This window comes from Musca autumnalis, unplaced genomic scaffold (genome assembly GCF_047663935.1).
Source record: "Musca autumnalis isolate F117 unplaced genomic scaffold, ASM4766393v1 scaffold_3, whole genome shotgun sequence".
Taxonomy (NCBI): domain Eukaryota; kingdom Metazoa; phylum Arthropoda; class Insecta; order Diptera; family Muscidae; genus Musca; species Musca autumnalis.
In genome coordinates this window covers 90,384,206-90,406,692 of record NW_027411866.1, presented here as the reverse complement: position 1 = coordinate 90,406,692, position 22,487 = coordinate 90,384,206, and positions in this window count along the sequence as shown.

Genomic DNA, 22,487 nt, shown 5'->3' with positions numbered 1-22,487 from the left:
GCAAATTTCAGTGATTTTGGTGCATTTTTATCTCATATCAGATGCGAATATACATCCAAATCTAGACCGATTTTCATTATTTTCTATAGGATTAATCCTTGTGCAGAAGATATGCTTTGTGCAAAATATTATATCAATCGAAGTATAAATGAGCTTTCTAGGACTTTTGATCAACTTTTAACACAAATTTCCCCTCTGTGGGACGGGTCACATATCTTTTTCGTTTTATTTTGTCGATATATGAAGATGGGTATGCCAACAGTAATTTGTTATTTACAGATTTTACGAAAGCGAAATTTTGACTTCTACAGTTCCTTTTTTTTTAAATGCATATTTTTTAATTCGTTTCGCTTAAATACACGATTATTATGTTCTTAATGATCCCACAAAAACATATGCTGTTCGGTTTATTCGTTTTCGAGCTTCAGTGGTCACCGCAAACTGCTTTAGTAAAAACAGTGTTTCGTACGTGGCCATTTATCAGAAAGCTGTGCAATATTTTTCAAAAAAAAAAAAAAAAAATCTGAAAGTAGCTCAAGGTATTATAAATCAGATGAAAACAATATCTTTTGGAAAAAATTGGTAGATTATTTGTAAAAATTCATGAAAAATTTCATTTTTCGTGCACAATAAGTGACCATAACCCCTTAATTGTGGACAAAATAAACTTATAATACTTTTTCCACATTATATTGTGAAGTATAAATATGTGAGATATAAAACTAGTATTCCAGAGTATATATAAGTTTTGTCATAAATGTGATGGTATATTAAGAAATCGATTCATATTGAAAGATGCAATTATAATTCTATTGTCATGGAACATTACTAAATATAATAAATCCTTTGCTTACAAGTTTACTCATAAATTTCCTATAAAATGAATAAACGATTTATCAAATTGTTAATAAAGTTAATCTCTCTATCATAAAAAATAAAAACTCTTTTGATGAATGTAGAAAAAAACATTTTGCCCGGAGTCGGAGTCGAGCTTTTTTTCACGACTCCAGACTCCGACTCCGACTCCAGCAAAATTTGCTAGACTCCGACTCCAGACTCCGACTCCGACTCCGACTCCGAAGCCCTGGTTTATATAATTGTTTCACAAACAACCCATGCGGGACAAGGGAGACTTCTCTCATATCAGTGAGTGCACCCCGATTCATATTAGATCAATGATACGGGACCTACGGTTTATTGCCGAGTCCGAACGGCATGTCTTAAGACACCTTTTGTAGAGAACTTTTACATGACTGAAATACTCAGAAAATTTCGCAAACATTATTGAGGGGTATTTTTCCACCGTTGACATTTTTGATGTTGCCTGGCCGGGGAAACGAACCCACGACTTTTAATGTGCAAGGCGGGTGTGCATACCAGTGTTCAATTGTCACGACTAAAGGAAATTTAAAAATCTGAAAAAATCAACTCTTAATTTTAATGCTGAATTGGAAGAGAAATGACAATTATTTGAAAAGCAATTCTGGAATGACAGGATATTGGAAGAAAGCCGCTACATTTTTAATACATTTTGGAAGCTAAAGGGCTCTATCAACTTCTAAGTGAACAATAACAAAATCTCAGTTGTGATACCTTAAGCCACTGTCGCTTTCTATAACCTACATATTTTATTAATTCATATGCAAATCTAACAAAAATATTTTTTCAAATCATTTCCGACCAATTCTAATGGCCATAATACAACGTCAGCAACACCACATGACTTACCAATATATCCTTCAACCATCATAACTAGGTTGGTGGTTGATAATTATCAGCATTAAATAATTCCCCACATGCCGCCATACAATGCAAGGTCAACCAGTCTGTCGGTCTGTTCACTGGTTAGTCGTCATTCGGTAACATATTGGCTAACATGGTCAATTTATTAATTATTTTGTACAACTGTGTCGCATGGTAATCACAATACTTACTCGTCACATGGTTGGAGTGAGCGAGGCATGTAATTCCTCCCCAAACGGATGGAAGGACGCATAAATATGCGGACATAATCCTCAAATTAATGACTGAGGAAGTTTTACGAATGGCATTGAGTCGATATGATTGTGATTGCTGTTGTCGTAAAGTTTTTGTAATTTCGTATATGATTCTTACTGTTGTCGTTAATTTTTTCTGTGTTTACTTTTTTGCACACAAATAATATAAAATATTAACTATGTGCCACAAAAATCAGAGCTTACTTTTGCAGTAAGCTAATCTTCTTTGGCGGCATGCAGAGGACCGACCGGCTAGCCATATGAGTTTTGCGGCTACCAATGTCCATGACACAATCATCGTTCGTATACATTTTGTATTCTGTTGTGCTCTGCAACGCCAATAAACGCCAGTGTTTGGCTAGAAAATAAATTATAAATTCTTAATGCGGCAGTTAGCAACGGTTATTAGTGGATATTTACCATAAATAAAGCATAGACGTAAATATGTGGAGGGTCGGACTGTATGAAGTCGCGCGCAACAACCACATACGAACCCATGTATATTTCCTGGTGGTTTATGCACCACTTTGTGTACACGATTTTGTGTTATAACCAACAGTAATAAAAGCTTATCTAAATAGGTCATAAAACACACAGGAAAGTGACCAACATAATCATAACAGTCAATACAAGCAGAAGAGGACAGAAGAATAAGAGCAGGGACGTACGCAGGGGGGGGGCACGGGGGGCCCGGGCCCCCCCCGAAATGGTTTGGTCGAACAAAATTTGTTAAGATGCTGTAACTAGTTATTATATTTTTTTTCTCATAAAAATGTTTGTATGTTTGCAGATTTCAAATTAAAGCTTATATTTTCTTAAGTTTCTGAACAGTAAATGTACATCGTTAACAAGTTTTGTAAGAAAATATTTTAAAAAATTGTATTTGTATGATGTTTTTGAGAGAAACTTTCAATGAAATCTGAATTACTTCTTCATGTCATATCATTCCACTATCAAATGCGAATTCCTTAATGAATGTACTCCAAGTTTATGTCATATTCGAACTATACAGAGTTCTCGAGGCTTAAAACTCATCCTGTAACAACAAAAATAACGAGTTTAGTATTGTGGGAATGGAAGTATATGAAAAAATGTCTATTGGATACAATGAATGAAGGGTCGGTCCTTCGTGGACTACATCTTAAAAACCAAATAGAAATTTGTTTTACTGCCATCGCCTAAATTTTGTTATTCTATTTTAGACAAATTTGCTGCTAAACTGTATGAGAAAATAATGAAGACAAATGAATTTTTGTGCGTTACTTGATTTTTTTCCTTATCATCACCGAAGTATAATTGTAGCCTCAGACTTTAAGGTTACGAGATTATATACACTAGGATACGATACAAATATGTAGGTTTCATCAAAATAATGATTTTAGACTCCACATAAATATGTTTGGACAAAATCCTTTTCAGACATGATGGATGTACTTACACCACCGTCCATCCGTCTGTATCTCTGTTTATCTGGCAGGTTGGAACTCATGATAACTCTCGAAAGGATCAACCGATTTGGTCCAAGTTATGGATCTCGTAATGTTTTGTCCAAATTAAATTTAAGTCATATCAGTACCTCCGCCAAGTTCGCAATTTTCACTAAAATGGTCGAAGGGACTAACCGATTCGGTCCAAAATCGAACGTAATATGGACTATCTTGGTCCACTCGCAAAATTACTTCCAAAAGTACATCAAGTTCCAAGAGAATATGTTTGGACAACATCTTCAGGTCACTCATACAAGTCATACATAACCGCAGTTTAAAGACTGTTTGAGGATCCTCTGGACATTTTGTAATCTTGTTTACAGTGATATCCTATTTTTCGTGGACAAGTTCATGCTTCCTAACAAAGCTCTAAATGGGCGCGGTAACTATCGAGAGGAGCGTCTCTCAAAATAAGATCCATTTCTAAAATTATTTAGCATATTATAACCGAATAATTAAGTGGGGTTCAATAAGGATCGATTGTTATTTGTCAAAACTATATAGAACTAAGTCCATCAAAGTGTTTGTCCAAAGTCCAACAAAGTGTTTGTCAAAGTGTCGAGTCCAATTAAAAAAAATATAATGCTTCTTCTGTAACATTATAATAAAAGTAAAAAAAAAATTCTGAATCAGACTCTATCTCTTCCGGTAAATAACACTGTGCAGCATTTTTAAGGTATTCTTGTGCAAAAAATTTGAAGTGAGGATTTTTGAAAGTACAGGCCCAAAGTACAAAAGCCCTAGTGCGTTTTGTTGAGTCAGATCCACACGGTGTGCCTTAACCAATTTTAAATGGAAGGTGCTTACACCTGGGAAGTTTTTGCAGATTCTGAAACTAGAATGCCCATGAGAAATCTCAAGAAACAAAAAAAAATCGCCGGAGGGATTTTCAAATAAATCGCGATTTAAGTTCACATTTTTAGGGGTTTTTTAGGTTTTCACTATTTTGCTTGGAAACCGCGAGTTCTATGTAAATGGGCCTAAGAAAAATATTGTAGCTGTGAAAATTCTCCACAAGATTGACTTTTATGATATTTTCGTAGGTTTTACCGTTTTTGAGATATAGAAGTTCAAATTGAGACAATGCACTGACTGTATCCCCTCTTTATAAAACAATATCATGCTCAGTGCGCCTTAACTAACTTTTGATGAAAACCGCTTACACATGGGAAGATTTCGCTGATTCTGAAACAGCAATGTTCATAGATAAGAAAAATAAAAAAATCAGAAAAAATCGCCGGAGGGATTTTTAAATAAATCGCGATCAAAATTCACAAATTTAGGGGGTTTTTAGATTTTCACGATTTTGCGCAAGTCGTATCAAAATGAGTCTAAAGAAAATGTTGTGGCTATGAAAATTCTCTACAAGACTGACCTTTAGGTTTTTTCGTAGGTTTTACCATTTTTGAGATATAGAGGATCAGTTCGAATTTTTAGGTTTTTATCTAAGTCTTCAAGATTTTGCTTGGAAACCGCAAGGCATATCAAAATGGGACTAAATAAAATGTTGAAGCTCTGAAAATTCTCTACAAGATTGGATGATTTATTTTTTCGTAGGTTTTACCATTTTCAAGATATATAAGTTTAATTTGGGAAATTGCAGTAATGAGATTACAGTCAATTTGAACTTCTATATCTCAAAAACAGTAAAACCTACGACAATATTATAAAGATCAATCCTAAGGAGAATTTTCACAGCTAAAAAATGTTTTTTAGGCTAATTTACATAGGACTCGCGGTTTCCAAGCAAAATCGTGAAAACCTAAAGAACCCCTAAAAATGTGAACTTAAATCGCGATTTATTTGAAAATCCCTCCGGCGATTTTTTTTTTTGTTTCTTGATATGTCTCATCTATGAACATTCTAGTTTCAGAATCTGCAAAAACTTCCCAGGTGTAAGCACCTTCCATTTAAATTTAGTTAAGGCACACCGTGCCCAGCTTGGATTTTACGGCCCCCTCTAAACATTGCTAATTATCGACTTTTTTTTTTTCTGAAGCCAATGCAAATCTTCTTCTGACCTCTGAAGCAAATTTGTAGATAAGGGTCAGAATAAAATATTTGGACAAATATTGAACTGGAAAAACTACATTTATTACCTCAAATTTTATAATATATCTAAAAATTCCATAATTTGTATAGATTTCGCACCACATCTCCAAAACTGTTAAATTTTTCTTAATGTTTTCATTTGGAAACATATCAACGACAACGGCAGCCGATATTCTTAAAAATTAGGCTAAGATCATCGAAATAGCAAAAATCTTGCTATAGCAAAGACAACGGAAATTCTTTGTGGTTGTAAAATTCTGCGATAAACTATAACGTGAGCCCGTATGATTAAAAACTTCAATATAATGAAAACGGGGCTTAAATTTTACATGGCGACTTTACCGAACCGGGCCACGTTCGTCTATTTTCAATTCTAAATATCCTACTCTGTAAATTTTAAAATTGTATCCTAAATATTATGAATTCTTTCTATTGAATTCATATACTTTGTACCAATATTTCATATAAAATTTGAAAAATCGAAATTTTTTTGCCAAAATTTTCAGTCCATCGGACAAAAATTTACCGAGATATTAGCCATCGAAGGGAAACATTTATTGTGTTCTGTATGTAGCATAGAATCTAAAAACGTCTTTTCCTCGAAATTACACTTTTGAAAGCGGTGCCAACTGTAGCTCGAAAACGGATGCTCCGGTCTTTATATGTTTTTGTGGGACTATTATACACATAAATCATGTGCTTACCGAGAGAGTCTTCAAAAAACTGCTGACGGAGTCCGAAAAATATCAATTTTTTACAGTGTGTTTTTTTTAAATCGAAATTTTGATTTTAACTGTTCAACATTTTTAAAATTTGATTTTTTAATTCCGTTTCTATAATGGAAAAGATTATTAGGTTCGTAATGATCGCACAAAAATATATGCTGATCGGTTTATTCTTTTTTAAACAACAGTGTAGTAAAACAGTGCTTTATATTCGGGCATTTGTCAGAAAGATTATTCAAAAGAAAAAAAAATAGATTTCTTATAAAAAATGCATGAAAATGGCTTTTCTAATACTTATAAGTGGTCATAACCCCTTAAAATAGCTTTACGTAACGCTACCCAACATTTGAATTTTTCATGATTTTTGGTCAAGTTGGGCCCCCCCCGAAATGAAATCCTGCGTACGTCCCTGAATAAGAGAGATATCTAATTCCTTGTGAAGTGGATATTGTTGTAGAGAAACAATATTTCATGCCTCAATATACATATGTATGTAGGTATGTAAAATAATAAACTGAAGAAGAAGCTACACGTAGTAATGGAATGTTCTTGTGCCGAAGGCCACCGGATAAATGGATATCATTTCTAAGAGAAATGGACTTAAAGATGGCATTTCAAATTATTTTATAAATCAGTTGTTTAACAATTGAAAATGATGTAAAGCATTTTTGGTCAAACTCGACTCCAAAACAATTTTTACGTCTTCGACTCTCGTTTCGACTTCGAAGGGAAATACATACACCACTTGAACGTACATATTATAAAATGTGCATTAAAATCGTAAAACAGTGTCGCCAATTGCCGACACTCCTAATAATATTCCGTCATTTAATGATTTATATTACACGGTTTTAAGATAATCCAGTATCAGAATATCGCAAACCAATTGGAATTTTGGTTTCGTCGGGACGTATTCGTGAGGTTTATTAACTACTATAATTTTGCATTTGCATTTATATGTAATTCGCAATATTTTGACTCAACTTAGAACAACCCAACAAAAAAATCCTTACTAAATAATGGGGTTTTATAGTACTTACTACTAACCCATTATTTTAACAAGGGCATGTAGCACTGAATTTCTCATAATTTTCAAAAATATAATGTTTTTTTGTTTTGTTCAATATTTATTTTGAAAATTGTGAGAAATTCAGTTATAGTTTTTGGTGGGCTTTTCAGACTTAAACCACTAAAACTTTGCGAATTGGTAACCGAGTTAATACAATAATATTATTCACCCCTTTAAAAGGAAGAAGGATCAAAAGAAATCTGTTGTGGAAAAAATAAGATATGCCCGTTTAAATTTGAAAATATAAGAAACCCAGATTTTCACTACATTTACCGTTATAAAAAAATAAAACGAAGTGACCTAAACGAACTAAAGGCATTGTCGTTCTCCATTAATCCCAACACAATGGAATTTTGCATCAGAACGCTTGAATATTTTTCTGGTCAACTTTTGTAGCACAGTGCCATTTCTCGACATTTTCCCAAAAATTTGCACCTTCTCAAGACCAAAAATGCCTGAAAAAGCGTTCTAATGCTTTTGCGATGTATTAGAGAGTTCTTAATTACTGCCTTGGCAACAATTTTTTTCTTTGTGTTGGCTCGAAAATTTATATGGTTTGGCTGTTATATGCCAAGATGTCAAAAAAACGTAGATAAAAAATTTAAAGTCAACATCGGGAGGCTCGATTTTCATAGTAGACATATGGTCCAGTAGACTTTTTTCTCGGTTCAATCCCAGGAATCAGAAACGCGAAAGGCCCATTAACGTTTTCAAATCGCCCCGGCCTAATATGTATGTTTTACTATTTTGAGAACTATTGAGGTGGGAATTTGTTTTAATTTCTACATACTTCATGTTATTATTTTATTTTATTTCATTTTATTTTATTTTTCTCTCTTTGATTAAGCGAACTTCTGACTTGTAGCCGAACACACAACACACGCTAACGCACATTAAGGGTTGTTTAAACGATTACATGTGCACCACCAACTTTGATGTTTTTTTTAAGTACCGGCCGACGGTGAGCGTTGAACACACAACCCTCGGATTTTTAGTCGGACATACAGGCTCCGTGTGACCGTAGTTACAACTTAGTAAGGAGTAATAAAGGTAGTTATTTTTGTTTACATTACTTTGTAATGGGTTACATAATGATTAACGGATCCGAATTTTTGCTGGGAAGTTCAAATATTGTAGTTCAAATCTGACCACTCCTTTGGGTTTTGTCGGTACAGCTCTTGGATATTTCTGCAAGTTTCATACCAGGTAGTCCTCTTTGCCCTTTTACGACGACATAATTTCATTCAGCACAAGTTCATACATCGTGAGAAATTTGCCCTAAAGCCCTTAAAATGCTACGATCACCAACTAATATGGCTAGTGCGCAGATAACTATAGAAAGAAATGTAAGTAAGTAATAGTTCTTCCTAACTTTCATTATATGCAAAAATGCAGTATATCGGTTACTTTTTCCCGTACTTTCCCCACAAAAGTTCAAAAATAAAAATAAAGATTGTGACCTGTATTTTAAAGTAAATTTCGAATAGTACTCACTGTTCATATTTTAACAGTGTAACTTTTTTTGGGCCTTACCGAAAATTCTGACATAGCCCTCATCTACGGGGCCATTTTTATACCCTCCACCGTAATATGGAGGGTATAATTAACTTTGTCATTCCCTTTGTAGCACATCGAAATATTCGTCTGAGGTCCTATAAAGTATGTACATATATATATTCTTGATCAGCATAAAATGCTAAGTCGATATAACCATGTCCGTCGGTTTGTCTGTTGAAATCAAGATGAAGCTCGCAATATTTAAGATAGAGCTTTATAATTAAGTAAAGAAGTTTTCATCACTCCTAGGATGTTTAGTATTGTGATATAGCCCCTGTACCTACTTGCTTAAAAGTAGACAGATGGAAAGACTTCTTTTCGCGAATATGACGAAGTTGCCTAAAATTATGTAATTAGTTTAAAGGGGGACTGGTCTGCGTATACGTATTGACAACACGTATACCCATCAATGACATTCATGCATCAAAAGACCAAAAGGCGTGTAATTTTTAAATCAATTTTTTCAAGCATCAAAGTACCAAATGGTGTGGAGTTTATAAATATTTTTTGCATGCACTAATGGACAAAAAGGCTTGGATTTTTTAAATAATTTTTATGCACCAAAGAACCAAAAGGCGTGGATTTTTTTAAATAATGTTTATGCACCAAAGAACCAAAAGGCTTGGATTTTTCAAATCATTTTTATGCACCAAAGAACCAAAAGGCGTGGATTTTTAAAATATTTTTCCAAAGAACCAAAAGGCGTGGATTTTTAAAATATTTTTCCAAAGAACCAAAAGGCGTGGATTTTTTAAATAATTTTTTTATGCTCAAAGGGGTTAGCCTCATTATCACAACGAAATGGCTGAAAATTTAGTTCTTATTCTTCTTTGGGGCTACAACATTTTTTGGTATTTTTAAAGTTTGAACCACATCATCTTTCCGTAATGTCTGAAATTTTGCATTTAGTCTTCTTTGAGACTACAAAACTTTCCCCCAGAAATTTTTCAGTATAGGTCCTCGTGTTTATAAAGCTCGCTTAGAACGGTACCTCCTGATTTTTCAGTAATTCAAGGTTTTAGACGAATTATCTTATCGAAATGGCTGATATTTGGTGTTTAGACTTCTTTGTGACTACAACAATTTCCCCCAAATATATTGTCAGTACAGATCCAATATATCAGTAACGCCTGATTCTCGGAGGTACAGGGTTTTTGTCCCATTATCCTTCAGAAATGTATAGACTTTCGTATATAGCATTCGGTGGGAATATTAAACATTCCTGCAGAGAATTGTGGGTACAAGTCGACGTTTTGATACAGCGCACATAGAACCTGCATCCCAAATTTTTGGTATTTTCAAGGCTTTAGCTACATTTTCTAACCGAAATGGCTGAAATTGGGTATTTAGTCTTCGTTGGAGATACAAAACATACACTCTGAGAATGGTCGATACATATCCATGTTTTGATATAGCCCCCGCACAACATTTCTCTCTATTTTCGGTGTTTTTATGTTTTTAGCCACATTTCTCTACCGAAATGGCTGAAATTTTATGTTTACTCTTTAATGGCTTTTTGTCAGATTGGAAGGTAAACGATACCGCGCGAGTTGATGTCTTTAAAATTAAGAGGCTGCAACTTGGTATTTCGTATTCCCAAGATTCTCTTATTGGTATTAAATCTTGTTATATAGAAATTGATATTCTTCAGATAGCATATTCCACTTTTCCAAGATATAAGCCTTTTTCCATTTTACTTTAACACAATTCGTAGCGGAGAGTATAAAAATTTCGACCCGGCCGATCTTTGAAAAGAAAATAACAAGCTTTTTTTCACTAAATGATTAATGGAGTCGGAGACGACCTGGAACTATATTAGAAGTCTTTAATAAATAAATCACACGCAATGGTCATATAAAAATGTTTATTTACGTTTACATGATAGATACCGCTCATTTCTGGTTGTAGCTTTTAAGTGCCATAAATTGGGGGTAAAACGAAAGAGCAAACCACATTTAGACCAAATATTTATAAACACATGCATGAGAAACAAAATATTATAAATCACTTACATAGTCATTCATTCCATTACATATGTATATGGCCTTTTGAATGCTTTATGAATTACACTTAAAACATATTTAATCAAAAAAATAATTTAAAATTTTATGTCACGTGCACATAGATGTGCGTGAATTTTTATTTTTATCTACTTAGGTAGATACATATCACTTATTTACTCAAAGAGTGGCATAACTCAAAAAATTTTTTTTTTTGAGTTAGCTATTTCTATTTTTTCTACGACTTCTACTTTATCTTGTGTCAAGTTTTCAAGTTGATATCTCTAAAACGAGTTACAGCTTATTTTCTAGGAATTTGGCATAAATTATCTAGAACGTTTTTTAAGATTATGAAGTACTAACGCACTTCAAATCATGCTTGAACTTGCACAGAAATTTAGCACTGATATCTGGCTAGCTCTTTACAAAAGATGGTCCAAGTAGTTGTCTTAGTTTTAATATAATAATCTTTTTAAATTGCGAAGTCTAGTTTCAGTCGGCAACTTAAAACGCGTTTTCCCGGAATTAAATTTTTCGAGATGTTTCACTCTTTGAGTAAATGAGCGATATATATGTATGTACTTTCGCATATTTATGCATTATGATATTGTTGATTATACCACAATAGCATTTACAACAACCACAATAAACAATTAGTTACAATTCTTGAATATTTTTGACACCAGCAACAGCAATGATAACAATCACCGCCACCTCAATTACATGAATACAAAAATATCTATTGGCAACACATGTTGTTTTTGGAGTAATTAAATTAAATTTATTATCGTTTCCTTTAACCACTGCCACAATACACAACAATGGATATGTCACAAAATATTGTTTAGAATAGAAAGAAAAAAGGTAATTAAATGTAACTAGTCGAAATTTGTAATTCATTGTCTGTTATTTTGCCAATGTTGATTTGATAGTCTTGGCAGAGTTTAGGTGGTAGTGGTCGGTCGGTCATTGACATTTTGGACATTGTCTGAGCAGAGGTGTTTTTTTCGTTGCCAATTTTTTTTGTGCTGTGAAGCACACAAAAACTGAATCATATTGCAATAATTGTAATAATGCGAATATTACGTCTTCTATAAAACTTTGATAATTTTCTGCACGACATTTTTTGTTTTCTTTATGCAAAAAAGTAATTGTTATAAATATTAAATGAGTTTCTGGGGAAAATACAATTAGGCACACATTTTTACAAGAAATGAAAAAGCAACATTTGTCTTTACATTTGTGCTGATGGTGTGGTTACATGTGCGCCCTCCTTCCAAGCAAGTAAGTAAGCAAGTCGTGAAATTTAGAAATGTATATATATATATATATATATACTAGCTGAACCCGGTGCACTTCGCTACCCCTTTAGATTGATATGCATTTGAAATTTTACGGATTTTTTGAAATCAAAAAGAAATCAAATTCAAAAATTTAAAGTAAAGTATTTATTGTAATGCTTTAGGATATACAATGTTTTTTGTTTTTCCTTCAGGAGCGTAAACAAACAAATCGGCCGGTCTACCAACACGTGAACATGCAACGTAGAGCTGACTATGAGAAAAGCAAGAACATGCTAAATTTAGGCCGCATACACGAAGAGTCTGTCCTTGGGATTTATTTATAGTCATTGCAAATGTCAAACGTACAGGAAACTGCAATCTTTTAAAATTGAAGGGCGTTTCTGTTGCTATTAGCAACAGCAGTACATCTGACCCTATATAGGAATTCAACTGGATAGGTAACCGCGTCGTCTTAAGTTGCCACAGTATCAATGGATTTGTACGTTCGTGCATTTCCTGAAATTCTATTGACTGAAATTCTTTCAATATAATTTACCAATTTGTTTTGTAGACCAATTTCCGCCACATATTCCAAATTTCATTGAAAGTGGGCTTACATAGCGTGTTTGGTGCATCACATACCTGAAATCAGCCGAAAATATATATGGGAGGTTTATGTAAATCTGAACCGATTTCAATATAATTTGACAATTTTTTTGTAGATCAATTTCCGCCACACATTTCACATACAAAACGTGTTTTATGCATCAAATGCATTAAATAGGCCGAAAATATATATCTAAATCTGAGCCGATTTCAAATTACTTTGGCAAATTTATTTTTAGACCAAATTCCGTCACACATTCCAAATTTGAAGACTGTATCGATAATCGTTCGTTAGATATCAGCATACAAAGCCTACATTTTTTGGAGGTACCTTTCGATCCTGAGGCTATATCTCCAGATCGGGCCGGAATTTTTAAGAATTATATAGCCTGTGACACTTTCAGGCCATGTGGTAATATACTCTGAAAGTTTCAGGAAGATCGGTTCAGCGGTTTTTGAGTCCATAAACTTCAAACGTACAAATATTTTCCTCTTTTATAGATATAGATACCGCACAAATTTCATTGAAATAAATATGGGAGTTATAGCCAAATCAACACCGATTTCAATACTTATTTCTACACTAAATTTAGTTAAACATTGGACATACATAGCGTCTTTGGGGCATCAAATACATGAAATCGGCCGAAAATATATATAGGAGCTATATCCAAATCTGAACCGATTTCAATATAATTTGGCATACTCATTTCTACAACAAATTTAGTCACACATTCCAAATTTCATTGAAATTGGACATACATAGTGGGTTGGGTGCATCAAATACATGAAATCGGCCGAAAATATATATAGGAGCTATATCCAAATCTGAACCGATTTCAATATAATTTGGCATACTCATTTCTACAACAAATTTAGTCGCACATTCCAAATTTCATTGAAAATGGACATACATAGTGGGTTGGGTGCATCAAATACATGAAATCGGCCGAAAATATATATAGGAGCTATATCCAAATCTGAACCCATTTCAACATAATTTGGCATACTCATTTCTACAACAAATTTAGTCACACATTCCAAATTTCATTGAAATTGGACATACATAGTGGGTTGGGTGCATCAAATACATGAAATCGGCCGAAAATATATATAGGAGCTATATCCAAATCTGAACCGATTTCAATATAATTTGGCATACTCATTTCTACAACAAATTTAGTCACACATTCCAAATTTCATTGATATTGGACATACATAGTTGGTTGGGTGCATCAAATACATGAAATCGGAAGAAAATATATATAGGAGCTATATCCAAATCTGAACCGATTTCAATATAATTTGGCATACTCATTTCTACAACAAATTTAGTCACACATTCCAAATTTCATTGAAATTGGACATTCATAGTGGGTTGGGTGCATCAAATACATGAAATCGGCCGAAAATATATATAGGAGCTATATCCAAATCTGAACCGATTTCAATATAATTTGGCATACTCATTTCTACAACAAATTTAGTCACACATTCCAAATTTCATTGAAATTGGACATACATAGTGGGTTGGGTGCATCAAATACATGAAATCGGCCGAAAATATATATAGGAGCTATATCCAAATCTGAACCGATTTCAATATAATTTGGCATACTCATTTCTACAACAAATTTAGTCACACATTCCAAATTTCATTGAAATTGGACATACATAGTGGGTTGGGTGCATCAAATACATGAAATCGGCCGAATATATATATATAGGAGCTATATCCAAATCTGAACCGATTTCAACATAATTTGGCATACTCATTTCTACAACAAATTAAGTCACACATTCCAAATTTCATTGAAATTGGTCATACATAGTGGGTTGGGTGCATCAAATACATGAAATCGGCCGAAAATATATATAGGAGCTATATCCAAATCTGAACCGATTTCAATATAATTTGGCATACTCATTTCTACAAAAATTTAGTCACACATTCCAAATTTCATTGAAATTGGACATACATAGTGGGTTGGGTACATCAAATACATGAAATCGGCCGAAAATATATATAGGAGCTATATCCAAATCTGAACCCATTTCAACATAATTTGGCATACTCATTTCTACAACACATTTAGTCACACTTTCCAAATTTCATTGAAATTGGACATACATAGTGGGTTGGGTGCATCAAATACATGAAATCGGCCGAAAATATATATAGGAGCTATATCCAAATCTGAACCGATTTCAATTTATTTTTAGACTAAAATCCATCACACATTTCAAATTTGGAGTCTGTATCTCAAACCGTTCTATAGATATTTGCATTCAAAGTTTAAATTTTTTGGAGGTACCTCCGATTCTGATGCTATATCTCCGGATCAGAGCGGAATTTCGAAACTTTTTATAGCCTATGTTACTATCAGGCGATGTAGTAATATACCCTGAAAATTTCAGCAAGATCGGTTCAGCGGTTTTTGAGTCTATAAATTTCAAACAAACAAACAAACAAACAAACATACAAACATTTTTCTATTTTATATATATAGATACATATATATATATATATATAAATACTAGGGGACCCGGCGAACTTCGTTTCGCAGCCTGTTAGGTACTTATAAAATTGTATTTTCGACAAATGTCAGTTTGTAGAAGAAAGAGGATGCTGAGTTGCAAAGTGTTTTTAATTTTCATGTCTTTCTCTCCTATAAACTGGCTATTGCCGCCAGAAAATTATGCAACTGTAAATCGGGACTAAGATATGTAATTATACCCTCCACCATATGGAGGGTATAATTAAATTTGTCATTCCGTTTGTAACACATCGAAATATTCGTCGGAGACCCTATAAAGTATATATATTATTGATCAGCATAAAATTCTATGTCGATTTGACCATGTCCGTCTGTCCGTCCGTCCGTCCGTCCGTCAGTCCGTCCGTCTGTCCGTCTGTTGAAATCAAGATACAGCTCGCAATTTTAAAGATAGAGAGTCAAAATTGGGTACAGAAGTTTTTATTACTTGCAGGATGGTTGGTATTGAAAATGGGATATATCGGTCCACGTTTTGATATAGCCCCCATAGAACGGTACCTCCCGATTTTCGGTATTTTTAAGGTTTTAGCTTCATTATCCTACCAAAATGGCTGAAATTTGGTACGTAGTCTTCTTTAGGGGTATAAAACTTTCCCCCAGAATTTTGTCGGTATCGGTCCACACCTTCATATAGCCCCCATAGAACGGTACCTCCCGATTTTCGGTATTTTTAAGGGTTTAGCTTCATTATCCTACCAAAATGGCTGAAATTTCGTACGTAGTCTTCTTTAGGGGTATACAACTTTCCCCCAGAATTTTGTTGGTATCGGTCCACACCTTCATATAGCCCCCATAGAACGGTACCTCCCGATTTTCGGTATTTTGAAGGTTTTAGCTTCATTATCCTACCAAAATGGCTGAAATTTGGTACGTAGTCTTCTTTAGGGGTATAAAACTTTCCCTTAGAATTTTGTTGTTATCGGTCCACACCTTCATATAGCCCCCATAGAACGGTACCTCCCGATTTTCGGTATTTTTAAGGCTTTAGCTTCATTATCCTACCAAAATGGCTGAAATTTGGTACGTAGTCTTCTTTAGGGGTAAAAAACTTTCCCCCAGAATTTTGTTGGTATCGGTCCACACCTTCATATAGCCCCTATAGAACGGTACCTCCCGATTTTCGGTATTTTTAAGGTTTTAGCTTCATTATCCTACCAAAATGGCTGAAATTTGGTACGTAGTCTTCTTTAGTGGTATACAACTTTCCCCCAGAATTTTGTTGGTATCGGTCCACACCTTCATATAGCCCCCATAGAACGGTACCTCCAGATTTTCGGTATTTTGAAGATTTTAGCTTCATTATCCTACCAAAATGGCTGAAATTTGGTACGTAGTCTTCTTTAGGGGTATAAAACTTTCCCTTAGCTTTCCTAAAAATGGCTGAAATTTGGTACGTAGTCTTCTTTAGGGGTATAAAACTTTCCCCCAGAATTTTGTCGGTATCGGTCTACACCTTCATATAGTCCCCATAGAACGGTTCCTCCCGATTTTCGGTATTTTGAAGGTTTTAGCTTCATTATCACACCGAAATGGCTGAAATTTGGTATTTAGACTTCGTTGGGGGTACTCAAACTCCCCTTTAAATTTGTCGGTATAGGTCCACGCCTTCATATAGCCCCCATGGAAAGGTACCTCCCGATTTTTCATATTTTGAAGGTTGTGTCTTCAATATTCCACCAAAATGGCTGAAATTTGGTATTTAGTGTTCAATGTGATATAAAACTGTTCGTCAGAAATATGTCTGTACAGGTCCACGCATTCATATTGCCCCATTTCTGACTAACATTCGTCGGTATAGGTCCACGTTTCGATATAGCCCCCATAGAACGGTACCTCCCGATTTTCGTAATACTGAAGATTGTGACGTCAATATCCAACCGAAATGGCTGAAATTCGTTATTTCGTCTTCCAAGAGTTATAAAATATTCCAGAAGAGTATTAGAAGCGTACTTCTTGATTTTCGGTATTTTTTAAGTTTTAGTCACATTCTCTTACCGAAATATAGGAAATTTGGTATTAAGTCTTTTTTGAGCCTAAAAACTTTCCGTCAGAAATTTGTCGGTATAGATCGACGTTTTGAAATAGCCCATATAGAATGGTGCCTCACATTGTTTTACCGAAATTGCTGAAATGTAGTATTAAGTCTTCTTCATACACGAAAGGAAACTAATTATTCCATTTTACTTCAATACAACTTGTGGTGGAGGGTATAACAAGTTCGGCCCGGCCGAACTTAACACCGTTTTTACTTGTTTTTTAAGCAAATTACTCATTTTGCGTTGAACATAAAAATATTCGGTAACACAGTTGAAGCAATGTAATATCATAAAGCCCCTATTTGTTCATATTCAATCGATGGTTTTCTGAAGTCCTTGTTTTCACCACTGAACGTGATATTGCACTCAAGCAATTGAGTACGAAGGATGGAATACGATGGTACGGATTTTAATTTAATGCCGAATATTTGAATTCCAATGGCACATAAGCGAATTAGTTAAATTCAAAAAGCATGGTCTTATATTATGTCATTTAAAATTTATGGATCAAAGATTTTCTATAATCGAAAGAAGGCGAAGAACTAAATTGATGTTGTTTAACTTAAATTTCGGATTGAGTCAATGATAATTTGTAATACTTCCTTCAATTTAAGTCATTTGATGACTACTTACCATTTGATAATTTATTATGATATAGAAAATTTTAGTGCTTCTTTACTAATGGCTACTTTACACGATTTGCTTTTTTCAAATATGTTGCCACTTTTGTATATGTGTAACAGTGACACCGCATATGTAAAATACATATCATGTAAGTAGCAAAAAGTAATGGACGTGAAATTATTTTTTTTCCGGCGGGAGTTGTTGTGTTAATAGTGCTCATAACCTATTTTGAGCAGCGAGATCCGATCGTTATCAAGTAATCACCTTCGTCTGCTTTTTCAGTGGCACGTGTTAACATATTCCAATTGTACTCAAACTTTGGCAATCTTAAAGTCTAACAAAACTAAACACTTTGGGGGGTGGTGCACCATAAAAACTTTGACATCGATTTTTCCCTTTGAGTTAAAACCACTCTAGTATACATATCTGCCGCAACCACAATTCCAATGAAATTACCTCTGAGCTCTCGATTTTTCAAATAACCCAAATTGTGTGTATTTTGTACTTTTTTCCTCAAAGCTGTGGAAACCACTTTCGGCGTTATCATCTTCATATTTGCAATCGGAATCTGACCGAAACTACTGCTAATCTTTACAAACTCTAAACTAAACTCTCTCCTTTTAACCATTTGTTGCTGCTAATTTTCTAAAAAGACGCTTGAAAATATATAAAAATCGATTTGATTTTGAATACAATATTTCTACACAACTTGCCAAAACAGAGGCGTACAATGGAGCCTCATAGCAGGTGGATATACAATTTTCCCCAAAAACTGTCCAAAAAAGTGTCACGGTATACGCCAAACGCGAAACTCGATAGAAATGTGTGGAAAAATTGAATTTTTTCAAAAATATTTTTGCAAATTTTTCGCAGATTTTCGCGATTTTTTTAGGTTTTATCCTTTTCTGCCATGAGACCGTTCCGAATTAATGCGAATTGTCAAAATCTGTTCAGCCGTTCTTGAGTTATAAGCGTAGTAACTAACATCATCCTTTTATATATATATATATGTACATATATTAATGCTAATTTTAGTTTTAGGTACAATCCTACAATCCTAGCCAAAAGTTTGTAACGCATCGAAATAATTATGGTATACCCATACTTATATATACCAAAATTAATGTCTCGGCGAGCTGAGTCGATCTGGCTATGTGTGTCCGTCCGTCTGTCCATCTAAACCTTGTAATCACGCAATTTTTGATCGGATCGTCACTAAATTTTGGGTGTTGATGAGGGCCCCGGAGGGGAAGAAGCCTATTGATTTTGGTGATGGTCGGATAGTACTCAGGGGTCGGAATTTGCAAAAAACATATTTGGAGAAAAAATTAAGGTTTTATTTCAAAGCGAATATCTCCGCTGCTACAAGGGGTATATCAAAAGCTACATGAAAGTAGAAAAAGCTAATGAAAGTAGAAAATATCGCCTTTACAACGATTCAAAGAAGGTTGTCGTAGGTGGTCAATTAACGAAGATATCGCAATAGTCGCTAATAAAACGAATATCATAGCTTTGGTGTGGGACTTTTCAAAAGCAAAGGCTGGCTATGAAAGCAGAAAATCCCATCTTTACAATGATGCAAAATAGGTCACGAAATTTTGGTGGTTAATGGGGGGGGGGGGGTCCCGGAGGGGAAGAAAAATAGTGGTTTTGGTGATGGCTAGATAATGTTCAGGGTCGGAATGGACAAAAAAATTATTTGGAGTGAATATATCCGTTTCTATAAGAGGTATACCAAAACAAAAACATGATAATGAAAGTGGAAAATAACACCTTTCTAGCGGTGTAAAGTAGGTTGCAGGTGGTCAAACAACGAATATATCGCAATAGTCGCTAATTCAACACAAGTTTGTATTTTGTAATGACCAATATATGAGCTTATGTTGGGGAATTTACAAATGCAAAGCCTGGCATTGAAAGTAGAAAATCTCACCTTTACAACGATGCAAGGTAGGTTCGAGTAAGTGGTCAAGAAACGGAGATATCGCAATGGTCGGTTATGCATCCCATTTTTCCATTTATTTGTAACTACGCTATAGGTCGCAATTTTGATCGGTTCATCAGGAAATTTTGAGAGTTGATGCGGGTCCCACAGTGGAAGACGCCTATTGGTCGGATAATATTCAGGGGTCGGAATGGGAAAAAACTTATGTTGAGAATATTCAACGTTTTATTATTATGCGAATATATCAGCTTCTAGTAGGAGTATTCCAACAGAAAATATCACCTTGACATTAATGCAAAATAGGTAGGCGAAGGTGGTCAAACAAGGGAGATATCACAATAGTCGATAATGCATCCAATTTTTCCATTATTTGTAGTCACGCTACAGGTCGCAATTTTGATCGGATCGTCAAGAAATTTTGCAGAGAGTAATGAGCATATTGAGGGTATCACATAGTCGGCCCCGTCTCGACTATAGCCTTTGCTCACTTGTTTTTTTTTCTTACTCCTAGGAAAAACGGCCTCTCTAACATATTTCACAACACATATGATTGTTTTTTTTTATAATATTTATAATTTTTTACATACAAATGAATTGTTTTGTAGCAACAAGGGGGGGGGGGGCAGCTGCCCCTCCCTAGCTATTCCTGGTTACGCCCATGCATAGGTACATACACAAAATTCCCAATCGTACAAGAAATACATAACAGACTTTAATGAAAAAAAAATAGAATAAAATAATTTATCAAAAACTAGCAGACCCCGGTCCGCGTTGCTGGCCCGTCGTAAAGAGTATTAATGACAACTTTTTATCGACTTTATGCTTGACAATTCAAAAATAGGTATTTTCTACCTCACTTCTTCGCTCCATTGTCAAACCGAGAAGGATTTTTTGTCTGTAGTCTTTCCTTTCTCTTACGGACTTGTCGGATTTTTTCGCCAATTTATGCTTTTTAGGATTTATTATCGTCCATGTCCCTGTCTTTATCCTAAAGCGATCTAATTATAAAAGTTAAAAAAATGTTTAAATCGAATTCTCCCGCTTATTGAGACTTATATGTTTTAGCTTTTCATGGCTGATGGACCGTTGATCCTCACCATTCAAGTAAATTTGTAAATATATAGTTTTTCTTGATCGAGGGCGCAACCACCGTTGTCTCGAAAACTAATTTGCAACCCGATGCACTCATAAGTTTAGCAAATATAGTGATTATAAAATAATAGGCCCCGAAATTCGTCTACAAATATATAGCATTTTGGACCACGGGACATTCCTGAACATTTTCTGAATATTAGGTTCAGTAGTTTTGGAAAAATAAAGTTTTGAAAAGAGTGGGCGTGATCATCTGTTTTCAAGATATAACATATTAAAAAAAAGTAGGCCTGGTCCAGTATTTTGGCTCCAAATATGTACCTAGGGTGCACACAACTTCATTGCCTACCAAAATGTATGCTCAAACCGATATAATCATACGTTTGGCTTATATGTATAGCGTTTAACAGAAAGGCATGGGGAAGGTACCCCACCTTTGTCGCAAATTTTGTGGAAATCCCGTCAGTTATGACATATTAAAAAAAAACAGGCGTGGTCGGGCCTATAGGCCCTAAAGAAGTACCTAGATTGTAGATTAATCCGTAAATTTTTAATCCGATACATGCATAATTTTTGCAAATATAACGGTTTTTAAAAATATCGCATAGAGGAGGTACCCCGCTCCCTCTGGAATTCAATAAAATATGTAACCTGTTTTCGGTAGGCGTGGTAAACTTTTCTTTCCAAAAAAAACCTAAGTTGGGTTATTACAGCATTTGATTTTTATTCCTAAAGATAAGGCGTTTTTTTAAATACGCCCCTTCAAATTTCAAGAAAATATGCCCGTACATTCCCTGACATTTTCAGGAAAATCGGTTCAGTAGTTTTGTAGATGTAACATTTTTTAAAAAGTGGGTGTGGTCAAGTCATTAGATTCTAAAAAAGTGGGTAAGGTCTTCCGAAATAGATACATTCGTAATTAATGTAAATATAACATTTTTAAAAAAGTAGGGTATAGGGGAAGTACCCCGCCCCTTCCGAAATTCAACTGAATTTGTAGCCTATTTTAAGCGGGGGCCATCCTTGTACATTTCCTGGCAATTTCAGGAAAATCGGTTCAGTAGTTCTTGTAGAAATGATAAAAATTGAAAATTGAAAAAAGTCGTCGTAAATTTTCTTTGCATAAAAACCCAAATCGGGTTATGGCGCACATTTTACAGAAAAAATTGTCGAAATCGGTCCAGCCGTTCTCAACTGATGCCATGACCAACGAACGACATTTGATTTTTATTTTTAAAGATTTAAAAGTTTATACAAATCGCTATTTCCTTGAAAATCCCTACATTAGTTTTGTAGATATAACCTAATTAGAAAGTGAGCGTGGTCGAATCTTAAGTCCCAAACTAAGTACGTAAGGTTGGAGACACAATCGCCATTGACTCGCAAATAAATTCCGAAACCGATACATTCGTATTTGTTGCAAATATTGCATTTTTACAAAAATAGGGCATAGGGG